Source organism: Dermochelys coriacea, chromosome 1 (assembly GCF_009764565.3).
Source record: "Dermochelys coriacea isolate rDerCor1 chromosome 1, rDerCor1.pri.v4, whole genome shotgun sequence".
In the NCBI taxonomy this organism is placed as follows: Eukaryota; Metazoa; Chordata; order Testudines; family Dermochelyidae; genus Dermochelys; species Dermochelys coriacea.
The window spans coordinates 248222415-248247102 of record NC_050068.2 but is presented as its reverse complement, the minus strand read 5'-3'; the positions used below and the strand labels follow the sequence as shown (position 1 = coordinate 248247102).

The following is a 24688-nucleotide window of genomic DNA, read 5'->3' as shown; positions in this document are numbered from 1 at the left end:
TCAACACAAAGCTCTCCAGGACTCATGGGTGGAATGCTGCTGGGTATTGTCAGCTACAAGAAGTGAGGCTGTGGGTAGCCAGATGTAAGTTAGAGCAGCATTCAGACTGCTACAATGTGCACCAGAGGGTTAAGCAGCCCCTAGCCAGTCTAGGGAAGAGTAAGTGCACATGTGGCATAAACCCATTAGGATTGTTTCCATGGATTATGTTCACAGACAGAATAATCTGTATTTCTATTATGCTTTAAGAAGGACTCTAGCTGTGAAGGTATCCACAAAGGTTGGTGTACCTCAGTCTCTGTTATAAAGACAAACATTTCTTCAACCCCTCTGCCTTGCTGTGCTAAATTCAATTTCTCCTCCTCATTCCCCTTCTCTCTCATTCTCTGTGCACACAGGCCAGTTCAGTTCAGCTGATTCTTTCATTACTCTCTTCTAAGCTGTCTCTTCCTTTGACCTATCTGGCTTTTTTGTTTATAGAAAGATTCAACAGCTAAGGGGTAAATTTTCCTCATTGACACAGGTGCAGTCCCATAAATTTCAGTGGGTTTGTTGCCAGCATGAGAGGGGAATTTGGCGCTGATTCTGCATTTTTGAAGAGTAATTGTAGAAAGACTCAATGCTGATTTGTTCAGCCTGACCCTGCTTATGTTATGTGAAATCATGGGAGCAGGAGGAAGGAGTGAGGCCAATGACTAAAATGGTGTGTGCATCTGTGGAAGATTGGAGGGGCAGCAGTATTCTGTTTCAGAAGAAGAGAGAGAGGAACAGAGATCAGAGGAGAAAAATGAAAGCAGGGTGTCTAGGGTCTTTAAATAGCAGGTCAGTGAGGGTTTGATTTTTCAGGGGTATTGAAACTCCACCGCTCGCAAGTCAGTCAGAACTGTGGAGTGCTCAGCACTGACAATCAGGGCAGTTATTTAGGTGCCTATATATGGATATGAAAATCCTGGTGTGAGTGACTTGGCCAAGGTCACCTAGCAAATCAGTGCCAGAGCTGGGAGTAGAGCTCATGAATCCTGACTCCCTCTCTCCTGCGCTGAGCACTGGATGATGTTCATTGCATCACCCACCTCTTTGCAGCCCTCCACTGACTCCCCCTCTTCCACTGCAGCACGCACAGGCTCCTTTGTCCTTTTAAGACCGATCACCATTTAGCCCCACCCCTTCTAGCCTATCTACTAACTTAGTGAACCACTGGCACTCGCCTTTGCTGTGACAACGATGCAGCCTTCATTGCCTGCTTATCTGCTTTGCCTCAAGCACTGCCATCCTTCTTCCCATACTACCCACCTATGCCTGGAGACAGCTCCCTCACCATTTGTAAAGTGTATCCTCTCTTAGGTCTCTCCTCAAAACCAACTTCTGCTGCGAAGCCTACAAATCACTCCCATCTGGGGTTAGTTAGACAAGTGACATTTCTGCTGATTTGCTAAATTCTGTTTGTTTTATGGTTACCACCAGCTCCTCCTCCTCCTCCCAACCCATCTCCACCCAGTGTGTCGGTTTTGTCCTATCCGCCATGCGGACTGTGAGCTTTCCAGGGTCTGAGACTTTCTTCTTCATTTCTTATCTAAAAGGTGCCTAGCACAATGGGGCCCTGAAACTTGACTGGAGTTCTCAAGTGATACCATAATACAAACTGAACTAATAATAACTATCCCCTAAACATGCCAATGAGAATCTCCTCAAACACCCTTGTGTTAGGAAAGCAGCCACTATTTCTGCTCTGCCACCCTGGCCACCCTACTGCAATACTAGATCTGGTCAAATCTGGTTTTCTGTGTGAAAAACTTCAGTTTTTCAGGGGAAATTCAAATACTAAAACATTTTGGCTCAAAACTGAAAAATTTTGATTTGGAAATGCTGATGCAGTACCTTTATGGGGGTTGTAGCTTGCATGCCTCTTGCCCCCATTCTCTTCTATGCCTGTTCAGAGTACTATGTCTCGCAATACATCATGGTCTCTCATCTTGGAGAGGAGAGGTGGTATATCATGGGAGTTCTCAGCCATGGTGCATCATGGGAGAAGAAGTCTGGTAGAAAATTTTTGCCTTACTCAAAATCTCTCAGTTCCACAATCTCAATTCTCGTTTTGTGAGCTCTGTGCCCCTTCAGCTCCAAACTAATATTTAAAAAACAAATTATAAAAGCGTAAGTACTTAGTCATTAGATTCTCAAGGTGAGCGGAGGATGAAAGAGGTTAAGTATAGCTCTTGTTGAGATCAGTGCAACATGGAAAATAACTAGGTTCATACAGCCTAGATAGAGATATTATAATGGAGGGCCTATTGAATGGCTCTTTTGCCAACCCCCAGCCTCAGGGAGGTTGATTGAGTGATTTCCTTAATTGGATTTTGTTTGTTGAAACTCACTTTCTCACACTGTACATTTTAAATAAATCATTATAATCCTCCGTCTGTCTGGCAAACATAATTTCTCTGCCTGTGAAAGAATATTTTCCCCTTCAACACCAGAATATTGGTGTGGCTTTCAATTAAGTGAGAATAGAGCATTTCCCTGGCAGACGTTGTGTACATGTACCAGGGTGTGTCAACAAGGGGGACCTGAGAGATCTTGTCAAACTGACTTGCGATGTGGCCATCTGTGATGTTAATAGTAAGATGTCAACCACCTGTATGTGTGACTGCCCTATAGAGGCTAACAAATTCCCTATAGAGGGAATGAGTGAGTCGGCTATATACACAATAGAGAGTATGCCTTGGGGACCTCATCTACACCAGCTAAACAGAGTTAAAACTTACCTGTGCCTAATGATGGTTTAAAAGCTGAAGATGGAGGATAGCAGGAGAAAACTGCGTACAGGACTAGCCTTAGGTGTGTGTGGAGTGCGGTGCTGTATAGTGCATAAGGCTGTGTGTTTTAGGGGACCCCCTGTGATCTGGGAGTTTATCCTTGATCCGAAAAGCCCTGATGTTCAGAACTCTGACAGGAGGTGGTTATTAACACTAATAGATTAGCTGGACATGCAGAGAGACTGAGAAACCAGGTGATCATGAGAAATGAAGGGAGCGGGATGAAGAGAATATGGGAACAGGGAAAATGTAGAAGATGGAGAAAAGCATTGAAGTGCAGGTGGGAGTCTGAGGCTGGAGAGACCGGATGAAATTTTGAGGATGAAGCATAAGAACCTAAATAGAATAGGTTCTGAACTGGGGAGGGGATATCTAGCGGGAGTGGTGAGCTTTCTGATAACTCTGTAGTTATAGTAAAAGTGTGGGGAGGGGACAAAGCACCAGGTCACCACCACCACTCATGCAAATATTGTTTTTTGGGAGGGAGCGCTCCAAGTTTAAAAAATAAAAGCATATGCTCAGATGGGGCCTGGTTCAAAAAAAGGTTGAGAAATCCTGGAATAGAATAAAAAAAATGCAGTGGGCTGTAAAACTGGGGAAGGGAGACACCTGAGAGAAAATGCTGCAGATTGTGGTAGGAGGAAAGCAGGAGAGAGGATCTGGGGCTGGGAGATAGAGAAGGGAAAGAGAATGGGGGAGGGATCAAAAGATTAGTGCTGAAAATATGTGGAGATGAGAGGGAGAATGGAGGCAAGTGAGAGGAAGGGGTTTAACAGAGAAGAGAGAAAATCAAAGTAATAGAGGGGGGAAAAATCTTAAACTGTAAAAAAAAAAACAAAACAAAACACCCAACCCGTTAGAAGGGGGAGGGGGGAGAGAGAGGAGAATACTCAAAGGAAGAAACAAATAGGTGAAAGAGAGAGTCAGAGAAGAAAATAAGACTTGAAGAAAGAAGGGAATAAAGCTTATCAAGGGAAAGATGCATTTAAAAAGTCAGAAAAATGATAAAAGATTAACCTGAGGGAGACTTGGATACCAACAGCTTCAGAAAAAGGTGAACTCAGATGTAGAAGAGGAAAGCAGAGTGTGGGGAAATAGCAGGGGAAGGCAAAAAGAAACAAAAGCTAAGGGAGATGGACCACATTATTTATTTTACAGCCATCAAAAGCTACACAGTTACGTTCATGCGAGCTCATACCTCAAGCGTATTTCCTTTTCACTGAATCTGTAATGAGTGCTGTTTTCAACTAAATGGGCAGCCTGGGGGACAAATTCCCTTCCCCAAAGAAACAAAAACTCAGCAGCTATGGCATACTCCCACCCCAAACAGCTGGGAAAACCTCCCCCGACATCTGCCTGCCCCCACGTTTGTTACAGAAATCTGGGACCTGCACACTTTAATTCCTGTTTTATTATCATTATTCACACAGAACCATCCATGTACATGAGGCTGCGCAAAGTGCAAATTATGGAACTGTTTACAGACCCTGCCTTGCAGGTTTTAGTCTAAAGGCAAAAGCCAGTACAATTCTCAAGAGCTAGGTCTGTACAGTTTGAGTGCTTCACAGAATGGGTGCCCTAGCACAGGGCCTTGTAAGATGCAGGACTAACCAGAGAGGGTGCATGGCATTGCTTCCACATGTGTATCCTCATTCAGGCATGGTAATCACAGAAGGCTCCACGGGGAGCCACATGTAATGCTTCTTGTTTGGAGCCACTTAGGAAGTAGGGGTTAGAAATGTAGGGAATGGAAGTTTAGATCTTCTTCCTGAACCCAGGAAAAGTTCCTGCAGAGACAGTGGTTTGTCTTCACAGGAAAAGTCTTTGCCCACATTACTTGCCAGTTCCTAGAAATGTCGCCATTGCCATGGCAAATCTCTCAGCAGGCACTTTGAGAGGACTTGTGACGGTACCCTAGGAACATGTCTCACGATTTCCAGCATGAGCTTGTTCAGATCTTTGTTTCTTGCTGCGTTGTACCTGTGAAGGTAATGTGCCGAGAAAAGCAGATGTACGTGCCTTAGGAATGCACTTCTGGCTAAGTATTCTTACACTGTTATGCACAGAAGCACCTTAAATTCCACTGGCTCCCCATTTATTTCAGGGTCCAGTTTTAAACTCACCTCCTAGTTTTTAAATCTTCCATGGGCTTGCTGTAGCTCAGGGTTGGAGTAAGCCAATAGGTGGTAGTATACAGTACCAGACCTTTTCTGAGGGCTCTATTTCTACAGAATTCATCTATCCATTTGAGAGACAAAAGGTGGGATGAAGGGTTGAGTCTGATTTTCAGAAATGTGGAGTACCCACAACTTCTGCTAACACTAGAGGAAGCTGCAGGTATGCGACACCTCTTAAAATCAGGCTCGGTAAGGATATGTCTACACTGCAGCTGGGAGTGAGCCTCCCAGCCCAGGTAAACAAATTCATGCTTGAGGGGCTCCAGCTAGCCCACTAAAACTAGCGATATGGATTGCTTGGACTCTTGTGCCCACCTGTTCCCATGGGTCTGAGCTTGGGTGGCTAGCCTGAGTCTCTGCTGGTCACAACATCCACACGATTTCTAGCATGCTAGCTTGACTCCCACTAGCACCAGTTTACCTACATGGGCTGGGAGGCTCACTCCTGGCTGCAGTGTAGAAATACCCTAAGTTTCTAGTCCTCATGGCAGAATCAAAAGAATGTGAAGCCCAAGCAATGCGGCCTGAGTCTTCAGGCAGACAGAAGGTATGAGTTGCTCCTAGTCACCTCATTGGAATGAAATCTATGAAATCTAACAATGATGCTACTAATTAAGTAAGCAAGGCGTTGCCCCACTCAATCCCTGCTTCAACCTATCCAATAGACTTCGTCTCTCTACATACTACTGTTTTGCCTCCTTTGCAGTATTATTAGCCTCTCTTCTGGCCTCAACAACTTCTCATGCAACAGCCACTCCCTCTGCAGCTCTCATCATCCTGCACAGCCTTTCATGTATTGCTCTTCCTCCCTGATTTTCCATTTCTACCACACCTTTACATTTCTCTCTTCTGTTTCTATTCTATATAGTGCTCATTGCTGAAATTCTGTATGAACAGTAAAGCAGTCTGGGATACAGATTGTATGAAATGAAATGGTCTTGCGTTACAGCTACATCTGGTCCCCAAGGCAGAATTCGATACTGCGCTGGCTACATCGACACAGCTGAAGTCATGTCATTACCTCCTTGGTCTGTGTGATGTATACAGGCTTGTGAGCCTGTCAAACTGCTGCTCTCTACTGGATGGAATAGGTCACGCTTTCTCAAGTGTATCAGTTCCTTCTGGTAGTTGGCCTTTGGGGCATTGTTCCATTAGCTCGTCAGGCCTTTTGGTACTTTGTGTTTTGGATACGCAGGTTTTGAGCTGTTTTCTCTATGCTCCATGTATATGCTTTAGCTGACAACTGAGGAGGATGCTGAGGGTCATTGCTCATGTACTGTGGAAAATCCAACATGAAGTGGACTTGCCTTTGCACAGTAAAAACGATAAGAGCTCAACACTTCTACAGCTCTCCTGGCTGCAAGAACACACCTGTATGCTTCATGCAGAAGGTTCTCTGTGCCATCATCCTAGAATATACAGGCTAACATTTTGAAATCTAGAGCCAATAGGGATAAATAAAATAGCTCAGCTGGAATACACTGGACTAGAAGCTTTTGGAAGGATGATAGGAAAACAATAATGGTTTGTTAAAAAAAGTAGGGGAAGGGTCTCTTCATCCTAAATAAGGACAGTTGGCATGCAGGCCAGAGGGAAATAATACAGGTTTTCTTATCTATGACTCTATTAAACTAAATCAAGAGTTAAAGAGGGCTCATTTGTTCTCTTTATATAAAAATTTAAAATAACACTATGTATTGAGACTCATCACTGATCCTTGTTAACTGCCTCCATCTTGTCTGGGTTTTTAACCACATTGTGCAAAGACACGCAACAAAGACAAAGAAGGTCAGGAACTCTCAGCCTGATCCTCCGCTCCCTGTTCCTGTAAAATGAACCTGCCTCTTCTCATCTCTAGGGGTTTTACTTACCCCGATTGGTATTATTGTGGCTGCATGTAAACACTTTATCTCATTAATCGCTGGTGTTGCCATTCTAGCGCTTGTTTTGGGAATTTTTCCTGTTTGTTTTAGACATTAAATATTCAAGCTTCCATTTGTGTGTGTATTTGTTTCAGTTGGTGAGAGAGAAAGCTGTTTGAACAATCTCACTCTCTTTCCCTTCCCTGTGTTCCCTGCCTGCCCTCCAGCACTGGCTATTCAAATGATAGTGAGAAGAAAAGGATTCTCTTTTATACTATGTGGCTTTTTTGGTGGTCTTAGGCTAAGAGATTCTCATTATGAGATTTCCAACTTATGCAGATATCTAAAGTTATGTTTTTTTTAAAGTCGTGTGGTGTTGTACTATCCATCCTGCCAAGTGCCCATTGTCTGTCACATGACCACAATGGGATTGGTTTTAGATTCTTTCCTCTTCCCACCATGCAATCTGAGTGGCTGCTCTGAGACCACGACTGTGCATCACTAGATAATGACTGCTCCCAAATAAACTGAATGGCTTAAATGCCATAAAATGCCAGACCATCTCTATTTGCATATTCTGTTGGGAATTGGGACAAATTGTTGTTTATTTCCATACAACCATATACTTGCAGTCTAAAATGGCATTTATTTCAGATTAAGGAAAATAATACCAAGAAAGAACAAAAGCAAAAGTGGCACGAGAGAGCCTGCATGTGTGTGTGTCTCCTTTGTAAGAGGAGAGAACAAAACTACTGTTTTCTCAGCACAAGCAGGAACAGATCCTCAGCTGTACTCAAGGAGTTCATATGCTCTCTTTATGGAGGTTCAACTCATAATGCCATAGCGAAGCTGAATTCAGTTTTGCACTTAAAACAGGGAGTTGACCTCATTGTTATATATGAGGAATACAGCATACGCTCCCCCAAATTACAGTGTATAGTCTTTAAAAACAAAATGAATTTACAAGTAAATCAACGAATTCATTTGAGTTTAATTTAAAAATGGGTCTTTTAAGTATGTCATTCTTTTCTTTGTCCCAAATGATCTTAATAATGGAATAACAGACTCTTCCAACTTTCCAAATAGTTAAAATTAATTGAAATCTTGCTCATAGGCTATATTTGTAGAAATTAGGTTGAAATTAAGCTAAATTGTTATTAGCTATTATTTTATCCAATTGCTATGAGTATGTAGGCTACGTACAAGGTCAGGTCAACAGCCCCAATAAGGCGTGGTTGCTATGAAATCAGAGGTAGCTCAACCAGTCACCACTTGTAGTAACACCATAAGAGGAAAAATAGGGAAAAACCTTAATCAATATAAGATTTCAGGATTGTCACTCCCTGCCACTCTGAAGCCTAGAATGTTTGTTGAGTCAGTATGAAGTGATGGAAACAGTATGCTTGAGAATTCTTTTTATTCACAATATCACTGGGCTCAGTCATCACTGGGTTGTGCAGTCTGTTGTCGTCCAGTTTTTAAGTTTCCAGCCACTTTGACTTTACAAATTATTACCATGCAGTGTACAGCTACAATAATGCATGTATTCATCTGTGCCATGCCAAGAGTCCTAGACCACTGGGTATCAGAGGTAACTCAACCAATAAACATCCTTACAGATGCTCCCTGGGTTACGCAAGACCTGATTTACGCAAATCCGCAAAAAGTTCCATAAGCTAGAAATAGGAGGGTTTTTTTTTTTTTTGCACAATGGTTGGATATACATTTCCGACTTACGCAAAATTCGATTTATGCAAGGCATTCCGAAATGGAAAGACTGCATAAGTCGGGGAGCGTCTGTACTCCATAGTTAATTTGCAAGCAACAGTTTCATTGGTTGTATGAGGGAGAGTGAACAGATAGTGGATTACTAGGCCCAGTTTCCATGCCTGTGTGGAGTTGGCAACACTGGTGACAGCCTAAAGGGTTTCTGTTATTAGTATTCTATAAAAATCAGTTCAATCTAATCTGAGATCACAAATAGTAAAATGCTGTAATCATATTTGTACGGTTATTGCATGATGTCTTTTTAGGACAGAGTTAAGGTTGTTTAGGTGTTTTAACTGTGTATTTCCATACCTGTTTGGATTTCTTTTAAGTGTAGCCTTAAGTCTGACTTTCCTGGGCTTGTGATAACTGTTTTTTGGGATAATTAAAACATTCCTGTAATGTGGGGTTTTTTAAACCCGTTTTTTACCCTTACTGGTGTGTACTCTCAACCTACACTCCATTTTACTGTATTTTTTTTCGTCTGGGAATAAATAAATCTGAATTAACCTATAGATCTGGGGGAGCAGCCATGCTTTCCAAAGAGAGACTCAATGAACAGAGAAGAAGGAAACTCAGGAGCGGAAACTTCTGTAAGACGTACATTCTTGCTTTGCTCAAATGTTTAAGGCTTTTGTTCCTTCATTGCATTTTGGAGTAAATAGACTGACCATTTTCTTGACTTTGTGACCCACTGGATATACAGACCCCTGGATCAGGAGCATTTACTTTTAGTTCAAGAATCTCCAGTTAATTTTCAGATGTTCTCTGCTCCTTTTCATCATCACAGATTTTATGGCAGGAAGGTGATGCTGTGAGGCAAATCTATGTCTTTTCTACCATAGGGATTGTCAAGGTTCCCTCCCCACTCTGAACTCTGGGGTACAGATGAAAGCCCCCTAAGTTTATATTCTACCTGCTTAGGTTAAAAACTTCCTCAAAGCACAAATTCCTTTCCTTGTCCTTGGACGGTATTGCTGCCACCACCAAGTGATTTACAAAAAAAATCAGGAAAGGGTCACTTGGAGTCCCTATTCCCCCCCAAATATCCCCCCAAGCCCCTTCACCCCCTTTCCTGGGGAGGCTTGAGAATAGTATACCAACCAATTGGTTACAATGTAAGAACAAACCAAACCCTTTGGTTTTTAGGACACTAAAAATCAATCAGGTTCTTAAAAGAAAAACTTTATTGTAAAAAAAAAAAATCACACCTGCAAAATCAGGATGGAAGGTAACTTTAAAAAAAAAGATTTAAAACCCAGAGGACTCCCCTCTGAATTCAGCTTGACAGTTACAAAAAACAGGAATAAAACTACCTTTTGACATAGAAAAAATTCACAAGCTAAAACAAAAGATAACCTAACGCATTTCCTTGCCTCACTTACAATTTTTGTAATTCTTAGATGGGTTATTCCAGGTATATTTTCAGGAGATGTTGTCCCTGCTTGGCTTCTCTCTCCGTCCGGAGAGGGAACAAAGAGAGCACAAACAAAACCTCCCCCCGTAGATTTGAAAGTATCTTCTTTCCTTATTGGTCCTTTTGGTCTGGTGCCAACCAGGTTATTTGAACTTCTTATACCCTTACAGGTAAAGATTCAATACAGCTGCCCAGAAGGGATTTTATGCTACCCCTATCTGTATATTTATGACAGGGATTGGACCAAAATAGCTGCAACAATATAATCCCTAGACTAGTCAAGGCAGGTCACAATTTGCCTTGATGGAGCTCACACCTGCTTGGAAATGGGTTAAGTTTCACTGATGTAAATTGCACTTTGCCTTGTCCACACTAAGGTTTTACACTGGTGCAGCTCTGTTGGTAGTTGCCTACAGATGGCTGAAATTGGGGCAAATTTCCATTAGAAAAGGCCTAATCTAGTGTTTAGAGAAAGGACGCTGAAGGAAGAGAGAAGGCAACTTTCCAGAAATAGAAGATCTTTTACATTTTCAAAAACTCTGTGATCCACAAAATAAGGGTGGATGAACTAGATCATATAAAATAAGAATTGACTGTAACCATCACCCAAATCCAGAAGCAAGGAATTCTGGATCTCAAAAGGATAGGGTTAGTTACGTATAAAAATAATCTCCTCCCCACAAACTCATAAAAATGAAAGTGTGTGCTTGTGGGTTCCAGCCAGAAGCAGAGGTGGAAGTGGGTAACTGCCATAAAGAGAACTTTTCTCATGGTGTTTCTATTCTGACCAAAAGCAGGAAATACCAGCAAACTTATAGGGGAGATTTTTATGTGATTTCCAGCCTGACTCTGCAGGCACAAATGGTTTGGCTAAACAGCTAGGGCCAAATAAAGAGGTGATATGTCAGGCATTGTAAGCTGATGTAATTTAGATGCAGAGGGTCTGGAAGCGGAGGGAAAGCAACTAGTCAAGAAGGTGTATGTTAAAGCAGGTCAGACGCGGTTTACAATGCATCTTCTTGCCTTTGTCTTGCTCCTTAGTGTGTGAGTTAAACAAGACCAGAGGTAGATATTTTCCCACTAGAGGAATCACTCCAAGGGGTGTGCTAGGCGTAGCTAGATGTGAGCTGTGCTGGTTTGGGCGGTCCTGGATACTGCTGCTATTGCGGATTGGGGCACCTTAATGGGACATGAGCTAGACGAGTGTTAATATGGCTGCCAGGTGGTGGCAGGGCTGGAGGTGCCCTTGCAGAGTCGGAGCCTAAGCAGCCTGTGCCTAATGCCAGCCATGGAGTTAAACCATCTGAGATTCCCTTGCACCCACTTGCTAATGTACAACACACATCACCTTAAATATTGCCTCTGAGTTTTTGGGCCCATGTGCCAATTGAGCCAATTTGAGCTTCACCGTTGCTGCTAAAAAATTGTAAAGCTTTTAAATGTGACTAGCAAACTAAGCTTAACGTTTGATAGTGTGGATATTTTTTTCGGATCACATAAAATATGAAAGTACTCCTCTCCCTCAACCCTGCAGATTTAACTGAAAGTGTTTTTACCTTACTCTCACTTGGGTCTCTGATTCTCAGAAACAAGCCAACGTTAGGACCCTAGGGGGAAGCCTTCATCAGATACTGGCAAATGTTGGTCATGTTGTGTGTTTATTTATAGTAGGCTCATGTTTAAGTACCATGTAGTTCTTTTCTTAGTAAGGGACGGACGAGCTCAGCTATCAATTATCCAAGCAGCTAATGATAATACAAGGGAAGCTATGTAAGGCAGGTGCTCAGAGGGAGGTGGGATCCAGGGGATTGTAAAGAAAGGACTCTTGCTTAGTATGAAATCCTCTCAATTGTTTATTACCAATAATAATTATTAATAACAAAGATGTCTGCACAATGTTGTTAGGATATAGATATTCAGGCCTGTCTGTAAAGGCCTAGACTTTAAGAATTTAGGTGTATTCTTATCACTTAGCTAGTTATAGAGGTATAAAACAAGAATCAAAATCAGTCTGCCTGTTTATAGGCCTTCTCTCACTATTGTTAGTCTAAGGCCTTGGTTTTAGGCTAAGGTCTTTGGCTAAGCAGCAGAGGCAGCCATAAGCTGGAAAGTGAACAGTCATGTCCTCACCAGTCACACTGAATTAAGGCAGTTTTGGGCTGTTAGAAAGGCGATCCGATCTATCACCTCCAGAGAAAAGGAAGAGCCTAGAAGATTGAAAGAAAACTTAGTTTGATAGCATCCTGTCTGGCAAGAATTCACTTATCAATAGCTGGGGTGTGAAATCCTCATTTCTTTGTTGTTCTATCACTGTAGTCCCTATTTCCCTATTGTTTGTCTGTATAATCTCTGTCTGGTTCTGTGATTATTGCTGTCTGCTGTATAATTAATTTTTTTGGGTGTAAACCAATTAAGGTGGTGGGATATAATTGGTTAGATAATCATGTTACAATATATTAGGATTGGTTGGTTACATTTCAGTAAAATGATTGGTTAAGGTATAGCGAAGCAGAACTCAAGTTTTACTATATAGTCTGCAATAAATCAGGAAGTATAGGGTGGAAGGGGGGTTGGAAATTGGAATGTTTTGCTAAGGGAGGGAATGGGAACAGGGACACAGGCAAGGCTCTGTGGCATCAGAGCTGGGAAGGGGGACACTGAGGAATGAAATTGGAATAATTGCTTGCTGGAAGTTCACCCCAATAAACATCTATTTGTTTGCACCTTCAGACTTTGGGTATTGTTGCTCTCTGTTCATGTGAGAAGGACTAGGGAAATGAGAGGGTGAAGGAATAAACTCTCTAACAAATGTCATTGTGACTCTCTCCAATTTTACCTCCCTTCCAACTGCCTGTTATCTGCCTCATTTGTCTTTTTTTTTTTTTTAGACAATCCTAGTCGTTTTTTTTTTCTTACATTTTGGCAATGCTTCAACCAGGTGTTCTCACTCTTTCTCTCTCTCTTCCTCCGTCTTTCTCAGGCCCAGATTTTATTATTTTTGTTGGTAAAACTAAGATCTGATTTCTTTGTATAAAACTCAGGCACCTATAGTCCTAAAGGGAGGGTATATTTTTCTTTTGAATGGAAGTTGCACCGTGGCTTTTACTTCTGTCATTTCCTGTCTCCTCCAAAAGACAGGAGTTTGCATGTAAGGGATTTAGAGGTGGGGAAGGGAGAAAATAAAAGGGCCATCAGAGCTTCTCATCTTTGTCCAGGATAAAGCTGATTATGCCCTATACACACTGGCTATTTTTGTTTGTTGCTTTCTCTTACTCAAGCATGGCAAGTGGAGAGGACTGTGTGAACTCTGCTCTTGACAGCAGCTCAGGTTCTGACACCATCTGCCAGTTAATTCACTTGCCAGGGAAGAGTCTGACGTAGGTGTGTGTATATGTATACATGCTTGCCTTTTAGCCATATATCATTTAAACAGACTCCTGCTTCAGCTTGTGAGCTGATCAGCTTGTGAGCACCATTTGTGTTAAAAGATTGGCCTTGGATTCTTTTTCTTTTTTTCTTAGCTTCCTTTTTCAGTTTGATTTGTTTATCTAGATGGGAGGTGGGGGAAGGAGTTGACTGGTGAATTTGCAGGGGATTTCCCTGAAGACTGAACTCATATCTGCTTTTCATATAGCCTGGCCATTTTAGGCACTGGATTTTTGGTCTTGGCTTTTCCTGGAAGCTATGAGTGCGGGGTGCATGGATTTCTTTCGTAAAAGCAGCAGGAAGCAGAGCAGGTGTAAATTGTCTGTGTCAGGCTCCTTGGATAGCTGGTAAGTGTGCGTTTGCAGGAATGGCTGCTTCTTAGCTTTGTTAGTGACATGGTGGCCAGTTTTGCTTGGCTGCTGTCCCCAAGTGTTTCATGTATACCAAGCTCTCCCTCTCCTCCTCCTCCTCCTCCTCCTAATAATAATAATAATAATTAATAATAATAATACATTGCTTCTACGAAGAAAAGGAGTACTTGTGGAACCTTAAAGACATAAATTTGTTAGTCTCTAAGGTGCCACAAGTACTCCTTTTCTTTTTGCGAATACAGACTAACACGACTGCTACTCTGAAACCTGTCATTATGCTTCCATGAAGAACTCCACCTACAGCGCAACATGACACTCTGTATTGTATTGTACCAGCTCACTTACCTTTAGAGGCGTGTGTGTTTGGCACAATTAATTGATTAGACAAGGCCATATTAGCTTACAGCATTACTGTGTATATACCTACTACTGTAGAGAATGACTCAAGATCTCAAACTGGATGGAGGATTAGGTGGGGGACAGAGCACACACTTGGAAATGCTAATTCTTTTTATAAAAAGAAAAGAGGTACTTGTGGCACCTTAGAGACTAACAAATTTATTTGAGCATAAGCTTTCGTGAGCTACAGCTCACTTCATCGGATGCATTTCATGAGCTATAGCTCACGAAAGCTTATGCTCAAATAAATTTGTTAGTCTCTAAGGTGCCACAAGTACCCCTTTTCTTTTTGCGAATACAGACTAACACGGCTGCTACTCTGAAACAATTCTTTTTATAGTCTTTAGACAGCTCAAATCAAGCAATGTTTCTGCTGCATGCTAAGAAACTGCTTGTAATCACTTTTGAGAAATTGTAACTGTTTCTCCCAAGGGTCCCTCATGTCTGTCTCCAAATTCTGGAGATTTCTTCCACCCACCTGTCTAGTTTTAATCCTCTCCCTTCCCTGCTGACCCTGGCTCTTGATGCCTAATTCTGGACCCTGTCTTGGCTGAGGAGCAATGAATGAGTTTCCCTTCAAAGTAAAGTATTCTAGTTTAAAGGTTCTGACTTTTCTGCATCCCTGTCCCTCTCAGGCAAGGGGCCAAGCACCTGGTTCATCTGCTTGACACTGCTAGGCATCAGGGCCAACTTTAATCTGGCTTCTACCATCCCATTTAGGGCCTGACTAAAGCTCATTGAAGTCAGTGCAAAGACTTACTTGGACTTCAGTGGGCTTTTCATCCAACCCTGAGTGTAGCTTTTGTCTGTGCCTGTGAGGTGCTGCTTTGCCTAGTGGTTGGATCTTTTGCTACATCTCCCATTGCAGAACCTCTCTCTTTCTTGCTCTTTTCATATCATGCCATGCCATTAGGTTATTTGTTTTGGGACCTTCACCACAATTTTGGTGTCTTGCTGAGAGAGGACCAGAAGAGACCAAACATTCAGATGCACTTGAGTTTGTCCAACTGGACCATAAACAAAACTAAGGATTTATACTGAATAATGTTTATTAATTAGAAAAGCAAAGAAACTTCATTACACCCATTGCAAATGGATTTTTACAGACATAGCTATTTAATCAGCAATTGTAGTGAAATTCATTTGATTCTGCTTTTAAGAGAAAATAGTTATTTCGCCCTTCCTGAGCTTGCTCTCAGAGGTATTCGAAAAGGGGTTTATATTAATATCGTAATGAAATGTATTGATGAGACCTGACAAAGTCTCCCCTTTCCACCATCAAAATTGCTTTCATTTCTAAAGGAGACAGGGGAGTAATGCTCCAGCCTCAGCCTGTGAGGAGAGATTGAGCCAATAAAGAAATAATATTTCAGACAATAATCAATGAAAGAATTTCTCTCCCAGGCCTAATTTCCAATATCAATTACTAACTCAAATAGTTCTTTACAAGATGCTTCCAAACATCAAGTTATTTATTTAAACTAGCTCTCTAGAATAAAGTAATTGATGAATTAGCTGAATAGTGTGAAACTGGCGTTTCTATGGAATCTTACACAAAAATGTTTGCTGTTTCATCTGGAAAATTTTGTACCCTTCAAATTTTTCTGCACCTTTCTTTCCCCCTCATGAAGGGTGAAATTTGATTTTTGAAGCCAGCTGTTGCTCAGAAATAGATTCATTTGTTGAGTGGATATGATCCATTTAGAGTGAAAAGTTTGTAAAACAGGCCCCTTATTTGAGTTCATAACATGCAGAAAACCCCCCAATTTCAAGTAAGTTTGCCATTCTGTTATACCTATCTTTCATACTTCTGATATCTCAACAGGGTAGAGTAAAACAACCTTCCACTTTTAAACTTCTCAAAGGGTTCAGGTGCAACAAAGTTCAGTATTTCTCTCTCTCATAATCATATCTGATTGCATAAAACTGATCACCCTTGCCCTGCCCCCTTCCCTGAGGCCCTGCCCCTGCCACACCCTTCTCTGAGGCCCTGTTCCCCGCTCTTTCCATTCCCCTTCCCTCTGTCGCTTGCTCTCCCCCACCCTCACTCATTTGCTTATTTTCACTGGGCAGGAGCTTGGGGTGTGTGTGGGGGGGTCTGGCTGAGGGTGTGGGCTCTTGGGTGGGGCTGGGGATGAGGGGCTTGGGGTGCAGGAGGGGGCAAGAGGGAGTTTGGGGTGCAGGAGGGGGGTCGGGGTTCAGGAGGGGTGTGGGGTGCGGAAGAGGGCTCAGGGCAGAGGGTCGGAGTGCAGCTGGGGTGTGGGATGCAGCAGGGAGCTCAGGGCAGGAGGTTGGGGTGCAGCAGGGACTCAGGGCAAGGGATTGGGGTGCAGGAGGGGTGTGGGGTGCAGCAGGGGGCTCGGGACATGGGGTTCAGCTGCAGGAGGGGTTTGCGGGGCGGGTCCAGCCCGGCGCGCACCGGGGGGCAGGGCAGGCTCCCTGCCTGCCTGCCCGCCCTGCCCCCGCGCCGCTCTGGGAAGCGGCCAGGACCTGGGGGGGCGGGCCGCAGAGTCAGTGTGTTGCCCTGGCCGCTCCCCCAGGTTCCTCCCCCAAAGCTCCCATTGGCTAGGAACGGGGAACCGCGGCCAATGGGAGTTTCAGAGGAGGTGCCTGGAGGAGGTGCGCCGGGCCAGAGCTGCTCTAGGTAAATGCTGGGGGGCGTGGGTGCCGCAGGGAGCTGGCAGGCCACAGAAAATAACCCTGTAGGCCGCATGCAGCCCGCGGGCCCCTTGTTTGAGACCCGTGAGCTAAACACTGTGCTTTTAGAGTGCTTGTCTGAGCCAAATCCAAACACTTCTATACTTAGTCATTGGAAACACACTTTTATCTGAGTGAGCGTGCAAAAGTGCTCAGATGCATACTTTAAAAAGATGCTATAATTAACTTACTTTAATCAGCCTCTCCATCCCCCTAAAAAATAAAAAAATCATGTGCTGGATTAATTGTGCAACAGTGCTGGAAGAAACTATGAAAGAAAGGAATTGGAGTTGGGAGTTTTGAATTTTCCTCCGGGGTTTGCCACTTATGCTCAGTATAATCCTGGGTAACTCTGCTATACCCAAATTTACAAATTTGGGTGCGTATAGTTAGACATTTAAATCCACTTTAGGCATTTAAATAAGAATCTTGATTTTAAGAAGAGATGAGAAATCTCAGCTCCTCTTGACTCCATCTCTGTCAGTCCATTTATTTAAGTTTATAAATTTGGATTTTAGGGCTGATATTTTGAAAGATAAGTAGTAATTTTGATTGCCTCTGGTTTTGGGTGCCAGCTTGAAGCACCTCAAAGGGTCTAATTTTCAGAGGGATTTTATTCCTTGAAGTGAAATGTTTTATACATCTCACTTTCATGGTTCAGCATTTCTGATATCATATTTCCATTAGAATAAGAAAGCTTCTTCAGAATTGGTGTGTGGAGAGGGTGAGGGGCTGGAGGCAAATTCTGGTCCTACAGTGGAAGTTACTTATGAGTAGATATCTTTATAAACATAATGTATGCTGAAGTTGAAATACTGCTTCAAGCAAATGATAGACTTTACTTAGATTGAGAACAGTACATTAATCCTTTATTGTTTACTCACTTCTGTTATTTTTGACAAGATACTTTTTTAGACCTGTATATGTTTTGTAAAGCAACTTGAGAACCTGCAGAGTGGTAAATCACATAAACCGGATGACACTCATCTGAGATTACTGTCGAGAATAAAGTTTGAAATAGCCGAGGTACTGGTGAGAACATGTGATACATCCTGAAAAACTAGCAGCTGTTCCTGACAGTTGGAAAGTCAATAATGTAGTGTCAGTCTCCAAAAGGGAGCCACAGGAGATCCCAAAAATCATAACCACACAGCCCCCCTTTTAGTTCTGAGGATCGGACTGAGAGTCTAAGGACAGAATAGTTTAACACTTGGCTAGGTATAAACTCTTAGGGTCAAATCAGCACAGTTTCTGAAAGAAGGTATCTGTTACCTGCTATATATTGTTCTCCTTCTTACATGGTGGCCAGTTTTGCTTGGCTGCTGTCCCCAAGTGTTTCATGTATACCAAGCTCTCCCTCTCCTCCTCCTCCTCCTAATAATACATTGCTTCCATGAAGAACTCCATCTCTAGTGTAACATGACACTCTGTATTATATGGTACCAAGCTCACTTACCTTAGACGTGTGTGTGTGTGTGTTTGTTTGACACAATTAATTGATTAGACAGGCCTTATTAGCTTACAGCATTACTGTGTATATACCTACTAATGTAGAAAATGACTCAAGATCTCAAACTGGATGGAGGATTGGGTGGGGACAGAGTACATTGTAAGAAGGAGAATAATATATGTGTACTCTCTCTAAATAAAGATTACTTAATGGTCCTGATTTACTTGGCTTTTCAAAAAGCTTTCCCTAAGTGAATAAAAGAAAATGAGTAGCTATGGAGTTTGGGTCCAAAGTCTTGGTATGCCCTCAAAATTGGTTAAACTAAAGGAAATAGTTATAATCAATGTATGCTGCTTCTGAGTGAAGTTGTTAGCTGGATGCACAGTAGCTGGGGCGAAGTTCTATGAAGCGTTTGGGAGGTGAAAGTGAAAAGTGGAGAGAAGTCTGACATGAATGGTTTTGGTCCGGGGGCTTGGATGGTTCAGTTGGCTAGTATTGAGAAACGAGCCTATGACTGATAACTTACTGGTTCAAATCTAGCCAGGTAAGTAGTGACCAACAGCTGTTGTAAGAGCTGGGTAAATAGTTTATTCATCTACAATTATTCCTATTGCTTTTCATTAACTGTCCAAAAGCAGACTGTGATTTTTGTGAATTCATAGAATCATAGAATCATAGAATATCAGGGTTGGAAGGGACCCCAGAAGGTCATCTAGTCCAACCCCCTGCTCAAAGCAGGACCAAGTCCCAGTTAAATCATCCCAGCCAGGGCTTTGTCAAGCCTGACCTTAAAAACCTCTAAGGAAGGAGATTCTACCACCTCCCTAGGTAACGCATTCCAGTGTTTCACCACCCTCTTAGTGAAAAAGTTTTTCCTAATATCCAATCTAAACCTCCCCCATTGCAACTTGAGACCATTACTCCTCGTTCTGTCATCTGCTACCAGTGAGAACAGTCTAGAGCCATCCTCTTTGAAACCCCCTTTCAGGTAGTTGAAAGCAGCTATCAAATCCCCCCTCATTCTTCTCTTCTGCAGACTAAACAATCCCAGCTCCCTCAGCCTCTCCTCATAAGTCATGTGCTCTAGACCCCTAATCATTTTTGTTGCCCTTCGTTGTACTCTTTCCAATTATCCACATCCTTCCTGTAGTGTGGGGCCCAAAACTGGACACAGTACTCCAGATGAGGCCTCACCAGTGTCGAATAGAGGGGAACGATCACGTCCCTCGATCTGCTCGCTATGCCCCTACTTATACATCCCAAAATGCCATTGGCCTTCTTGCAACAAGGGCACACTGCTGACTCATATCCAGCTTCTCGTCCACTGTCACCCCTAGGTCCTTTTCCGCAGAACTGCTGCCGAGCCATTCGGTGTCCCTAGTCTGTAGCGGTGCATTGGATTCTTCCATCCTAAGTGCAGGACCCTGCACTTATCCTTATTGAACCTCATTAGATTTCTTTTGGCCCAATCCTCCAATTTGTCTAGGTCCTTCTGTATCCTATCCCTCCCCTCCAGCGTATCTACCACCTCCTCCCAGTTTAGTATCATCCGCAAATTTGCTGAGAGTGCAATCCACACCATCCTCCAGATCATTTATGAAGATATTGAACAAACGGGCCCCAGGACCGACCCCTGGGGCACTCCACTTGACACCGGCTGCCAACTAGACATGGAGCCATTGATCACTACCCGTTGAGCCCGACAATCTAGCCAGCTTTCTACCCACCTTATAGTGCATTCATCCAGCCCATACTTCCTTAACTTGCTGACAAGATGCTGTGGGAGACCGTGTCAAAAGCTTTGCTAAAGTCAAGAAACAATACATCCACTGCTTTCCCTTCATCCACAGAACCAGTAATCTCATCATAAAAGGCGATTAGATTAGTCAGGCATGACCTTCCCTTGGTGATCAATTGCTGACTGTTCCTGATCACTTTCCTCTCCTCTAAGTGCTTCAGGATTGATTCTTTGAGGACCTGCTCCATGATTTTTCCAGGGACTGAGGTGAGGCTGACCGGCCTGTAGTTCCCAGGATCCTCCTTCTTCCCTTTTTTAAAGATGGGCACTACATTAGCCTTTTTCCAGTCATCCGGGACTTCCCCCGTTCGCCACGAGTTTTCAAAGATATGGCCAAGGGCTCTGCAATCACAGCCGCCAATTCTTCAGCACTCTCGGATGCAATTCGTCCGGCCCCATGGACTTGTGCACGTCCAGCTTTTCTAAATAGTCCCTAACCACCTCTATCTCTACAGAGGGCTGGCCATCTCTTCCCCATTTTGTGTTGCCCAGCACAGCAGTCTGGGAGCTGACCTTGTTAGTGAAAACAGAGGCAAAAAAAAGCATTGAGTACATTAGCTTTTTCCACAATCCTCTGTCACTAGCTTGCCTCCCTCATTCAGTAAGGGGCCCACACTTTCCTTGGCTTTCTTCTTGTTGCCAACATACCTGAAGAAACCCTTCTTGTTACTCTTGACATCTCTTGCTAGCTGCAGCTCCAGGTGCGATTTGGCCCTCCTGATATCTTTCCTACATGCCCGAGCAATATTTTTATACTCTTCCCTGGTCATATGTCCAACCTTCCACTTCTTGTAAGCTTCTTTTTTATGTTTAAGATCCGCTAGGATTTCACCATTAAGCCAAGCTGGTCGCCTGCCATATTTACTATTCTTTCGACTCATCGGGATGGTTTGTCCCTGATTTGTTATTTGAAATTACTCACCAGATAATTTCTGTGAATAATTCTTGGTTGTTAGTAGCGCTGGACGGAAATTGATGTGGGGAGAAAGCCACATTTCTTTTCAATTTCCCTGCCGTTTTTTTCCATAGAAATTTGAAATGATGGCAAAAATGTTCATAAACCCATAAAATTTCCAACAGCCGTAGTCTTGTGCTTGTTTGTGAGTAGTTCATTTTGAGTGTTAGATACTTGCATTCCAATCTTTTTTGATTTGGGCCTATACAGGACATTTTGTATGTTTCTATTTCCTGAATTGGATGAGCATAACTCTTTGAATCGGGTTTCCTTGCTTTGAATTCAGCAAAGTGTACATAAAAGGTGCTGTTTCAGTAAACATTCCTGTCACTAGGATATTTTCAGAAAGCAAACATAGGAACACATTCTTTTAAAAATTCAAATGAATATTTGTGGAAAGCTTGTTGTTGTCCCCCCCGCAAATTTTGCAGGACTCTAGTTTTCATCACCCATCAGCTGTTCAGTGGCTTATGTGAAACAATCTGGATAGTCTTTGCCAAGTTACTAGCAGATGAATCACATCACAAAATCCACATGCCTCATTGGCACCTTAATTGGCATTCTAATAGGAGAGGCCAAGAACTAAATCAGCTAGAGACATTCTTGCCTTTAGAGATGATCCGTCAATGTTAGGGCCCAGACACATTGATAGGGCAGTATGGAGAAATTTGCACTGCTTCTGCTCATGCTGCCACTGTTTTCTAGAGAAATAGAGGACTTCACTAGGCCAGTCAGTATAAAAGAGAATTGAAAAATAAAGTGTTTAGTAAAAATTGTGGAGGGCTGTGAAATGCTTGAGATAGATTTCAGTGCTTTGGGGATTATGTAATATGATAGTGGCACTTGAAACGTAACTTGTCTAAATACAAAGTAATGCATTCTGGCAAAAATAGTCTTAACTTCTCATGTACATTGATGAGGTTCTGAACCTGTGGATTCTCTAAGGAATAAGAGTCATGAGAGTAGCTTAGTGATGATGTCTGCATAGCATGGATGCAGCAATTAAAAAAATTGTATACTTCAGTACAATACAGGTGGGATAGAGGAAATAATAAAACAGAAATCTGAGGAGCAGAATGATGTGGGATTTGGATATCTACCTTTATCCACATCTTCAGTAATTAGTCAGAGTCGAATCAATTTATTTACTTTAAAGTAATGAATGAGAGAGTATCTCTTGAAGAAAAATGCTGTCAGAACGTGCACTGCATGGTGATGCAAAAGCACTGAACAGCTCAGAGACTTTGCCTGCACCCTACTTTTGCCCATTTTGTGCATGTCTTAAATGAAGTTGTTCAATTCATATAAGTATTTTGCACATTTATTGAAATTTCCAAGAAATGAGGCTTTCCCCACTTCAGGGACAGAAAATATTGGTAAAATCTTTCTGAATTGTGATTGAATCATGGGAGTTCTCTGCCAGAGGAATGATTGTATCAGGGTGCCAGTGAGGAGCTGTAAGGGACTTTGTTTTTGATTTTCACCAAAAAGCACCTGAAATTGTGTTTTCTGGAGACTTCAGATGAGGCTCTGAGGAAATGGGAGCAGCTCACTTGACGTTGTACCTTGGTGAGAAACAGAGAAAAAAAAACCTGGAACTGACAAGATGTGTGCTTAGCATTAACCTAGTGAGAACTGCTATTTACATTAGGTTTGGAAGGGTTCTTTTACAATCCTAAATTGTGAAAAGTGTCACTTTGAGAAACAAATAATGTGAGGTGGAGAAGCTAGAGTAGGGATTGGTGTGCTAATCCTTCACCCTCTTCCACATTTGGGTTTAATTCTGTCCTTAGATATAACACAATCTAGCTATCTTGGAAGTGTGTTATTGAGCCAGTCCGGGAAATAACGCCTGGTACACAAACAAGGGCAGGAGTGAGCCAGCAGCTTCACATTTGCTTGGAACACAAGTGGACAAATTTCTGGGTCTTAGGGTGATCTCCAGTGGGCATTTATTAACAGTTGAAATTATTACAACCTTGGTTCTAGAGACACTTGGCAGGAGTACCCTGACCACACTGAAAACCTCTGCCCCAAGAATCCTTTAGGAAAATAAATAATGTTGAGAAGAAGATCCCAGTCATCCTCCAGCAATCGAGACTCCAGATTAGCCTTGTAAGGCTCTGTGAGCTGTGGTAAATTGGGGAGGGAAGTGAAAGTGTTTGGTTTGGTTGTTCTGTTTGGCATAAGCTTTTATTATTAGAATTTCTGTGTTTTCTCAGAAGGACTCTTGGAAGGCATCTGACTTGTACAATGGCCATTAGCAGGTACCTCGTAAATCGCTAGTCTGCAAAAATAAAGCTATCAGATTTGGGCACAAAATTGCAGTCTCTGGAGAGTTTCTCTCAATCTGACAAATAAGGAACCCTTCTCAGTGCAGTATTTATGTACTGGCTGACACATCTGGTTCACTTTTCCTATACACCCTCATGTTCGTTCCAGGTGCATTTCATCAGCCTCATAGTTATTTAGACATATGAACCTTTCTGTATAGCTGCGTTACCTAATATGGACTATGCATCATGCGGGAGGCTGTATTAAATAATTATTAAATTAACTCTACTGGATTGCTCATGTAGTATTTGCTATCTAAGATTATTTTTTTTGTGCCTTAACATAAGCCACTCTGTGTCAGCACAGCCTGTAGATTATGATATGGCTTATGTGTAGGACACACACAGGTAAGGTTGACGTGAGTGTCACAGTCAATAGATAATACTGAGTTATAGGAAGACAAGCATCTGTTTTTGTTGATGGGGTATATATACAGCAACTCTTCTATTCACTGTTAAGGACCCAGCTACACTATGGATCCCTCACACTATAGTGAAACCTGTAACAACACAATTATTCCCTGGCCTTGTTACAACATATTAAAATGTTCGATGTGGACAGACTCTACCCACGTTCCCCAGAACGTAACTAAAATTTCGAGTAGCAGGATTCAGTTCAAGACTTTGCTACAGTTGTAGTGTTGGTGAGCCCTATATTTTACCTATGCCAGCAATAACTGTGCTTAAGCACAGCTTGAAGGGCGTCAGGGAGGTTTTCTGAACACTGCGCTATAAAACTGCTATCGCCTCTCTCAGTGGACATGTCTGCACAACGAATACAAAGATGTCAGGAATTGAGTTACAACCTAGCTCCCCTCCCCCCCCGGCATGGTTAAAGTGCGTCTCATTTTTTTAGTATAGGGAGGGCCTAGTTGTGTGTGAACTGCAGTTCTGAATTGTGCTGAAGACTTGGACCTATTGGGAAGGGGATTAAAGCACAGTTAACACAATTCCATCTGTGACACAACACATACCCTTATTGTAACCATGTCCCCTTCCCTTGGCATGAGTGTATTTTATAGGGTAGCTAAGGCTTACACTATGGTTTCCTGTACAATTTCCACTCCACCCTGCTCAGATTAAGGAAACTGTGCTGGTAACTGTGTTTAAACTAGAGTTTCATCCAGAGAGAGGGACTTGCATCTCTGTTTCTCTTCATGGCTTTTGCTTGATGTTTAATAAATGCCCTTGGAAAACAAATGCAAAACCCAGTGTTTGCT

General features: G+C 42.5%; 1 protein-coding gene across 6 annotated transcripts in view; it reads left to right on the top strand.

Annotated features, from left to right (window-relative positions):
• DGKI (diacylglycerol kinase iota) overlaps nt 1-24688 on the top strand; it is a 304108-nt gene that overhangs the window by 38882 nt on the left and 240538 nt on the right. Inside the window, exon 1 of one of the 6 annotated variants that reach the window (XM_043518610.1) lies at nt 12842-13420. The exons of 4 other annotated variants lie outside the window; for them this stretch is intronic. The gene's annotated coding sequence lies outside the window, so the exon portion shown is untranslated. Of the gene's footprint in view, nt 1-12841; nt 13421-18849; nt 18927-24688 lie in introns of those variants that run through there. One more of the 6 variants, XM_043518614.1, reaches the window with a different exon arrangement.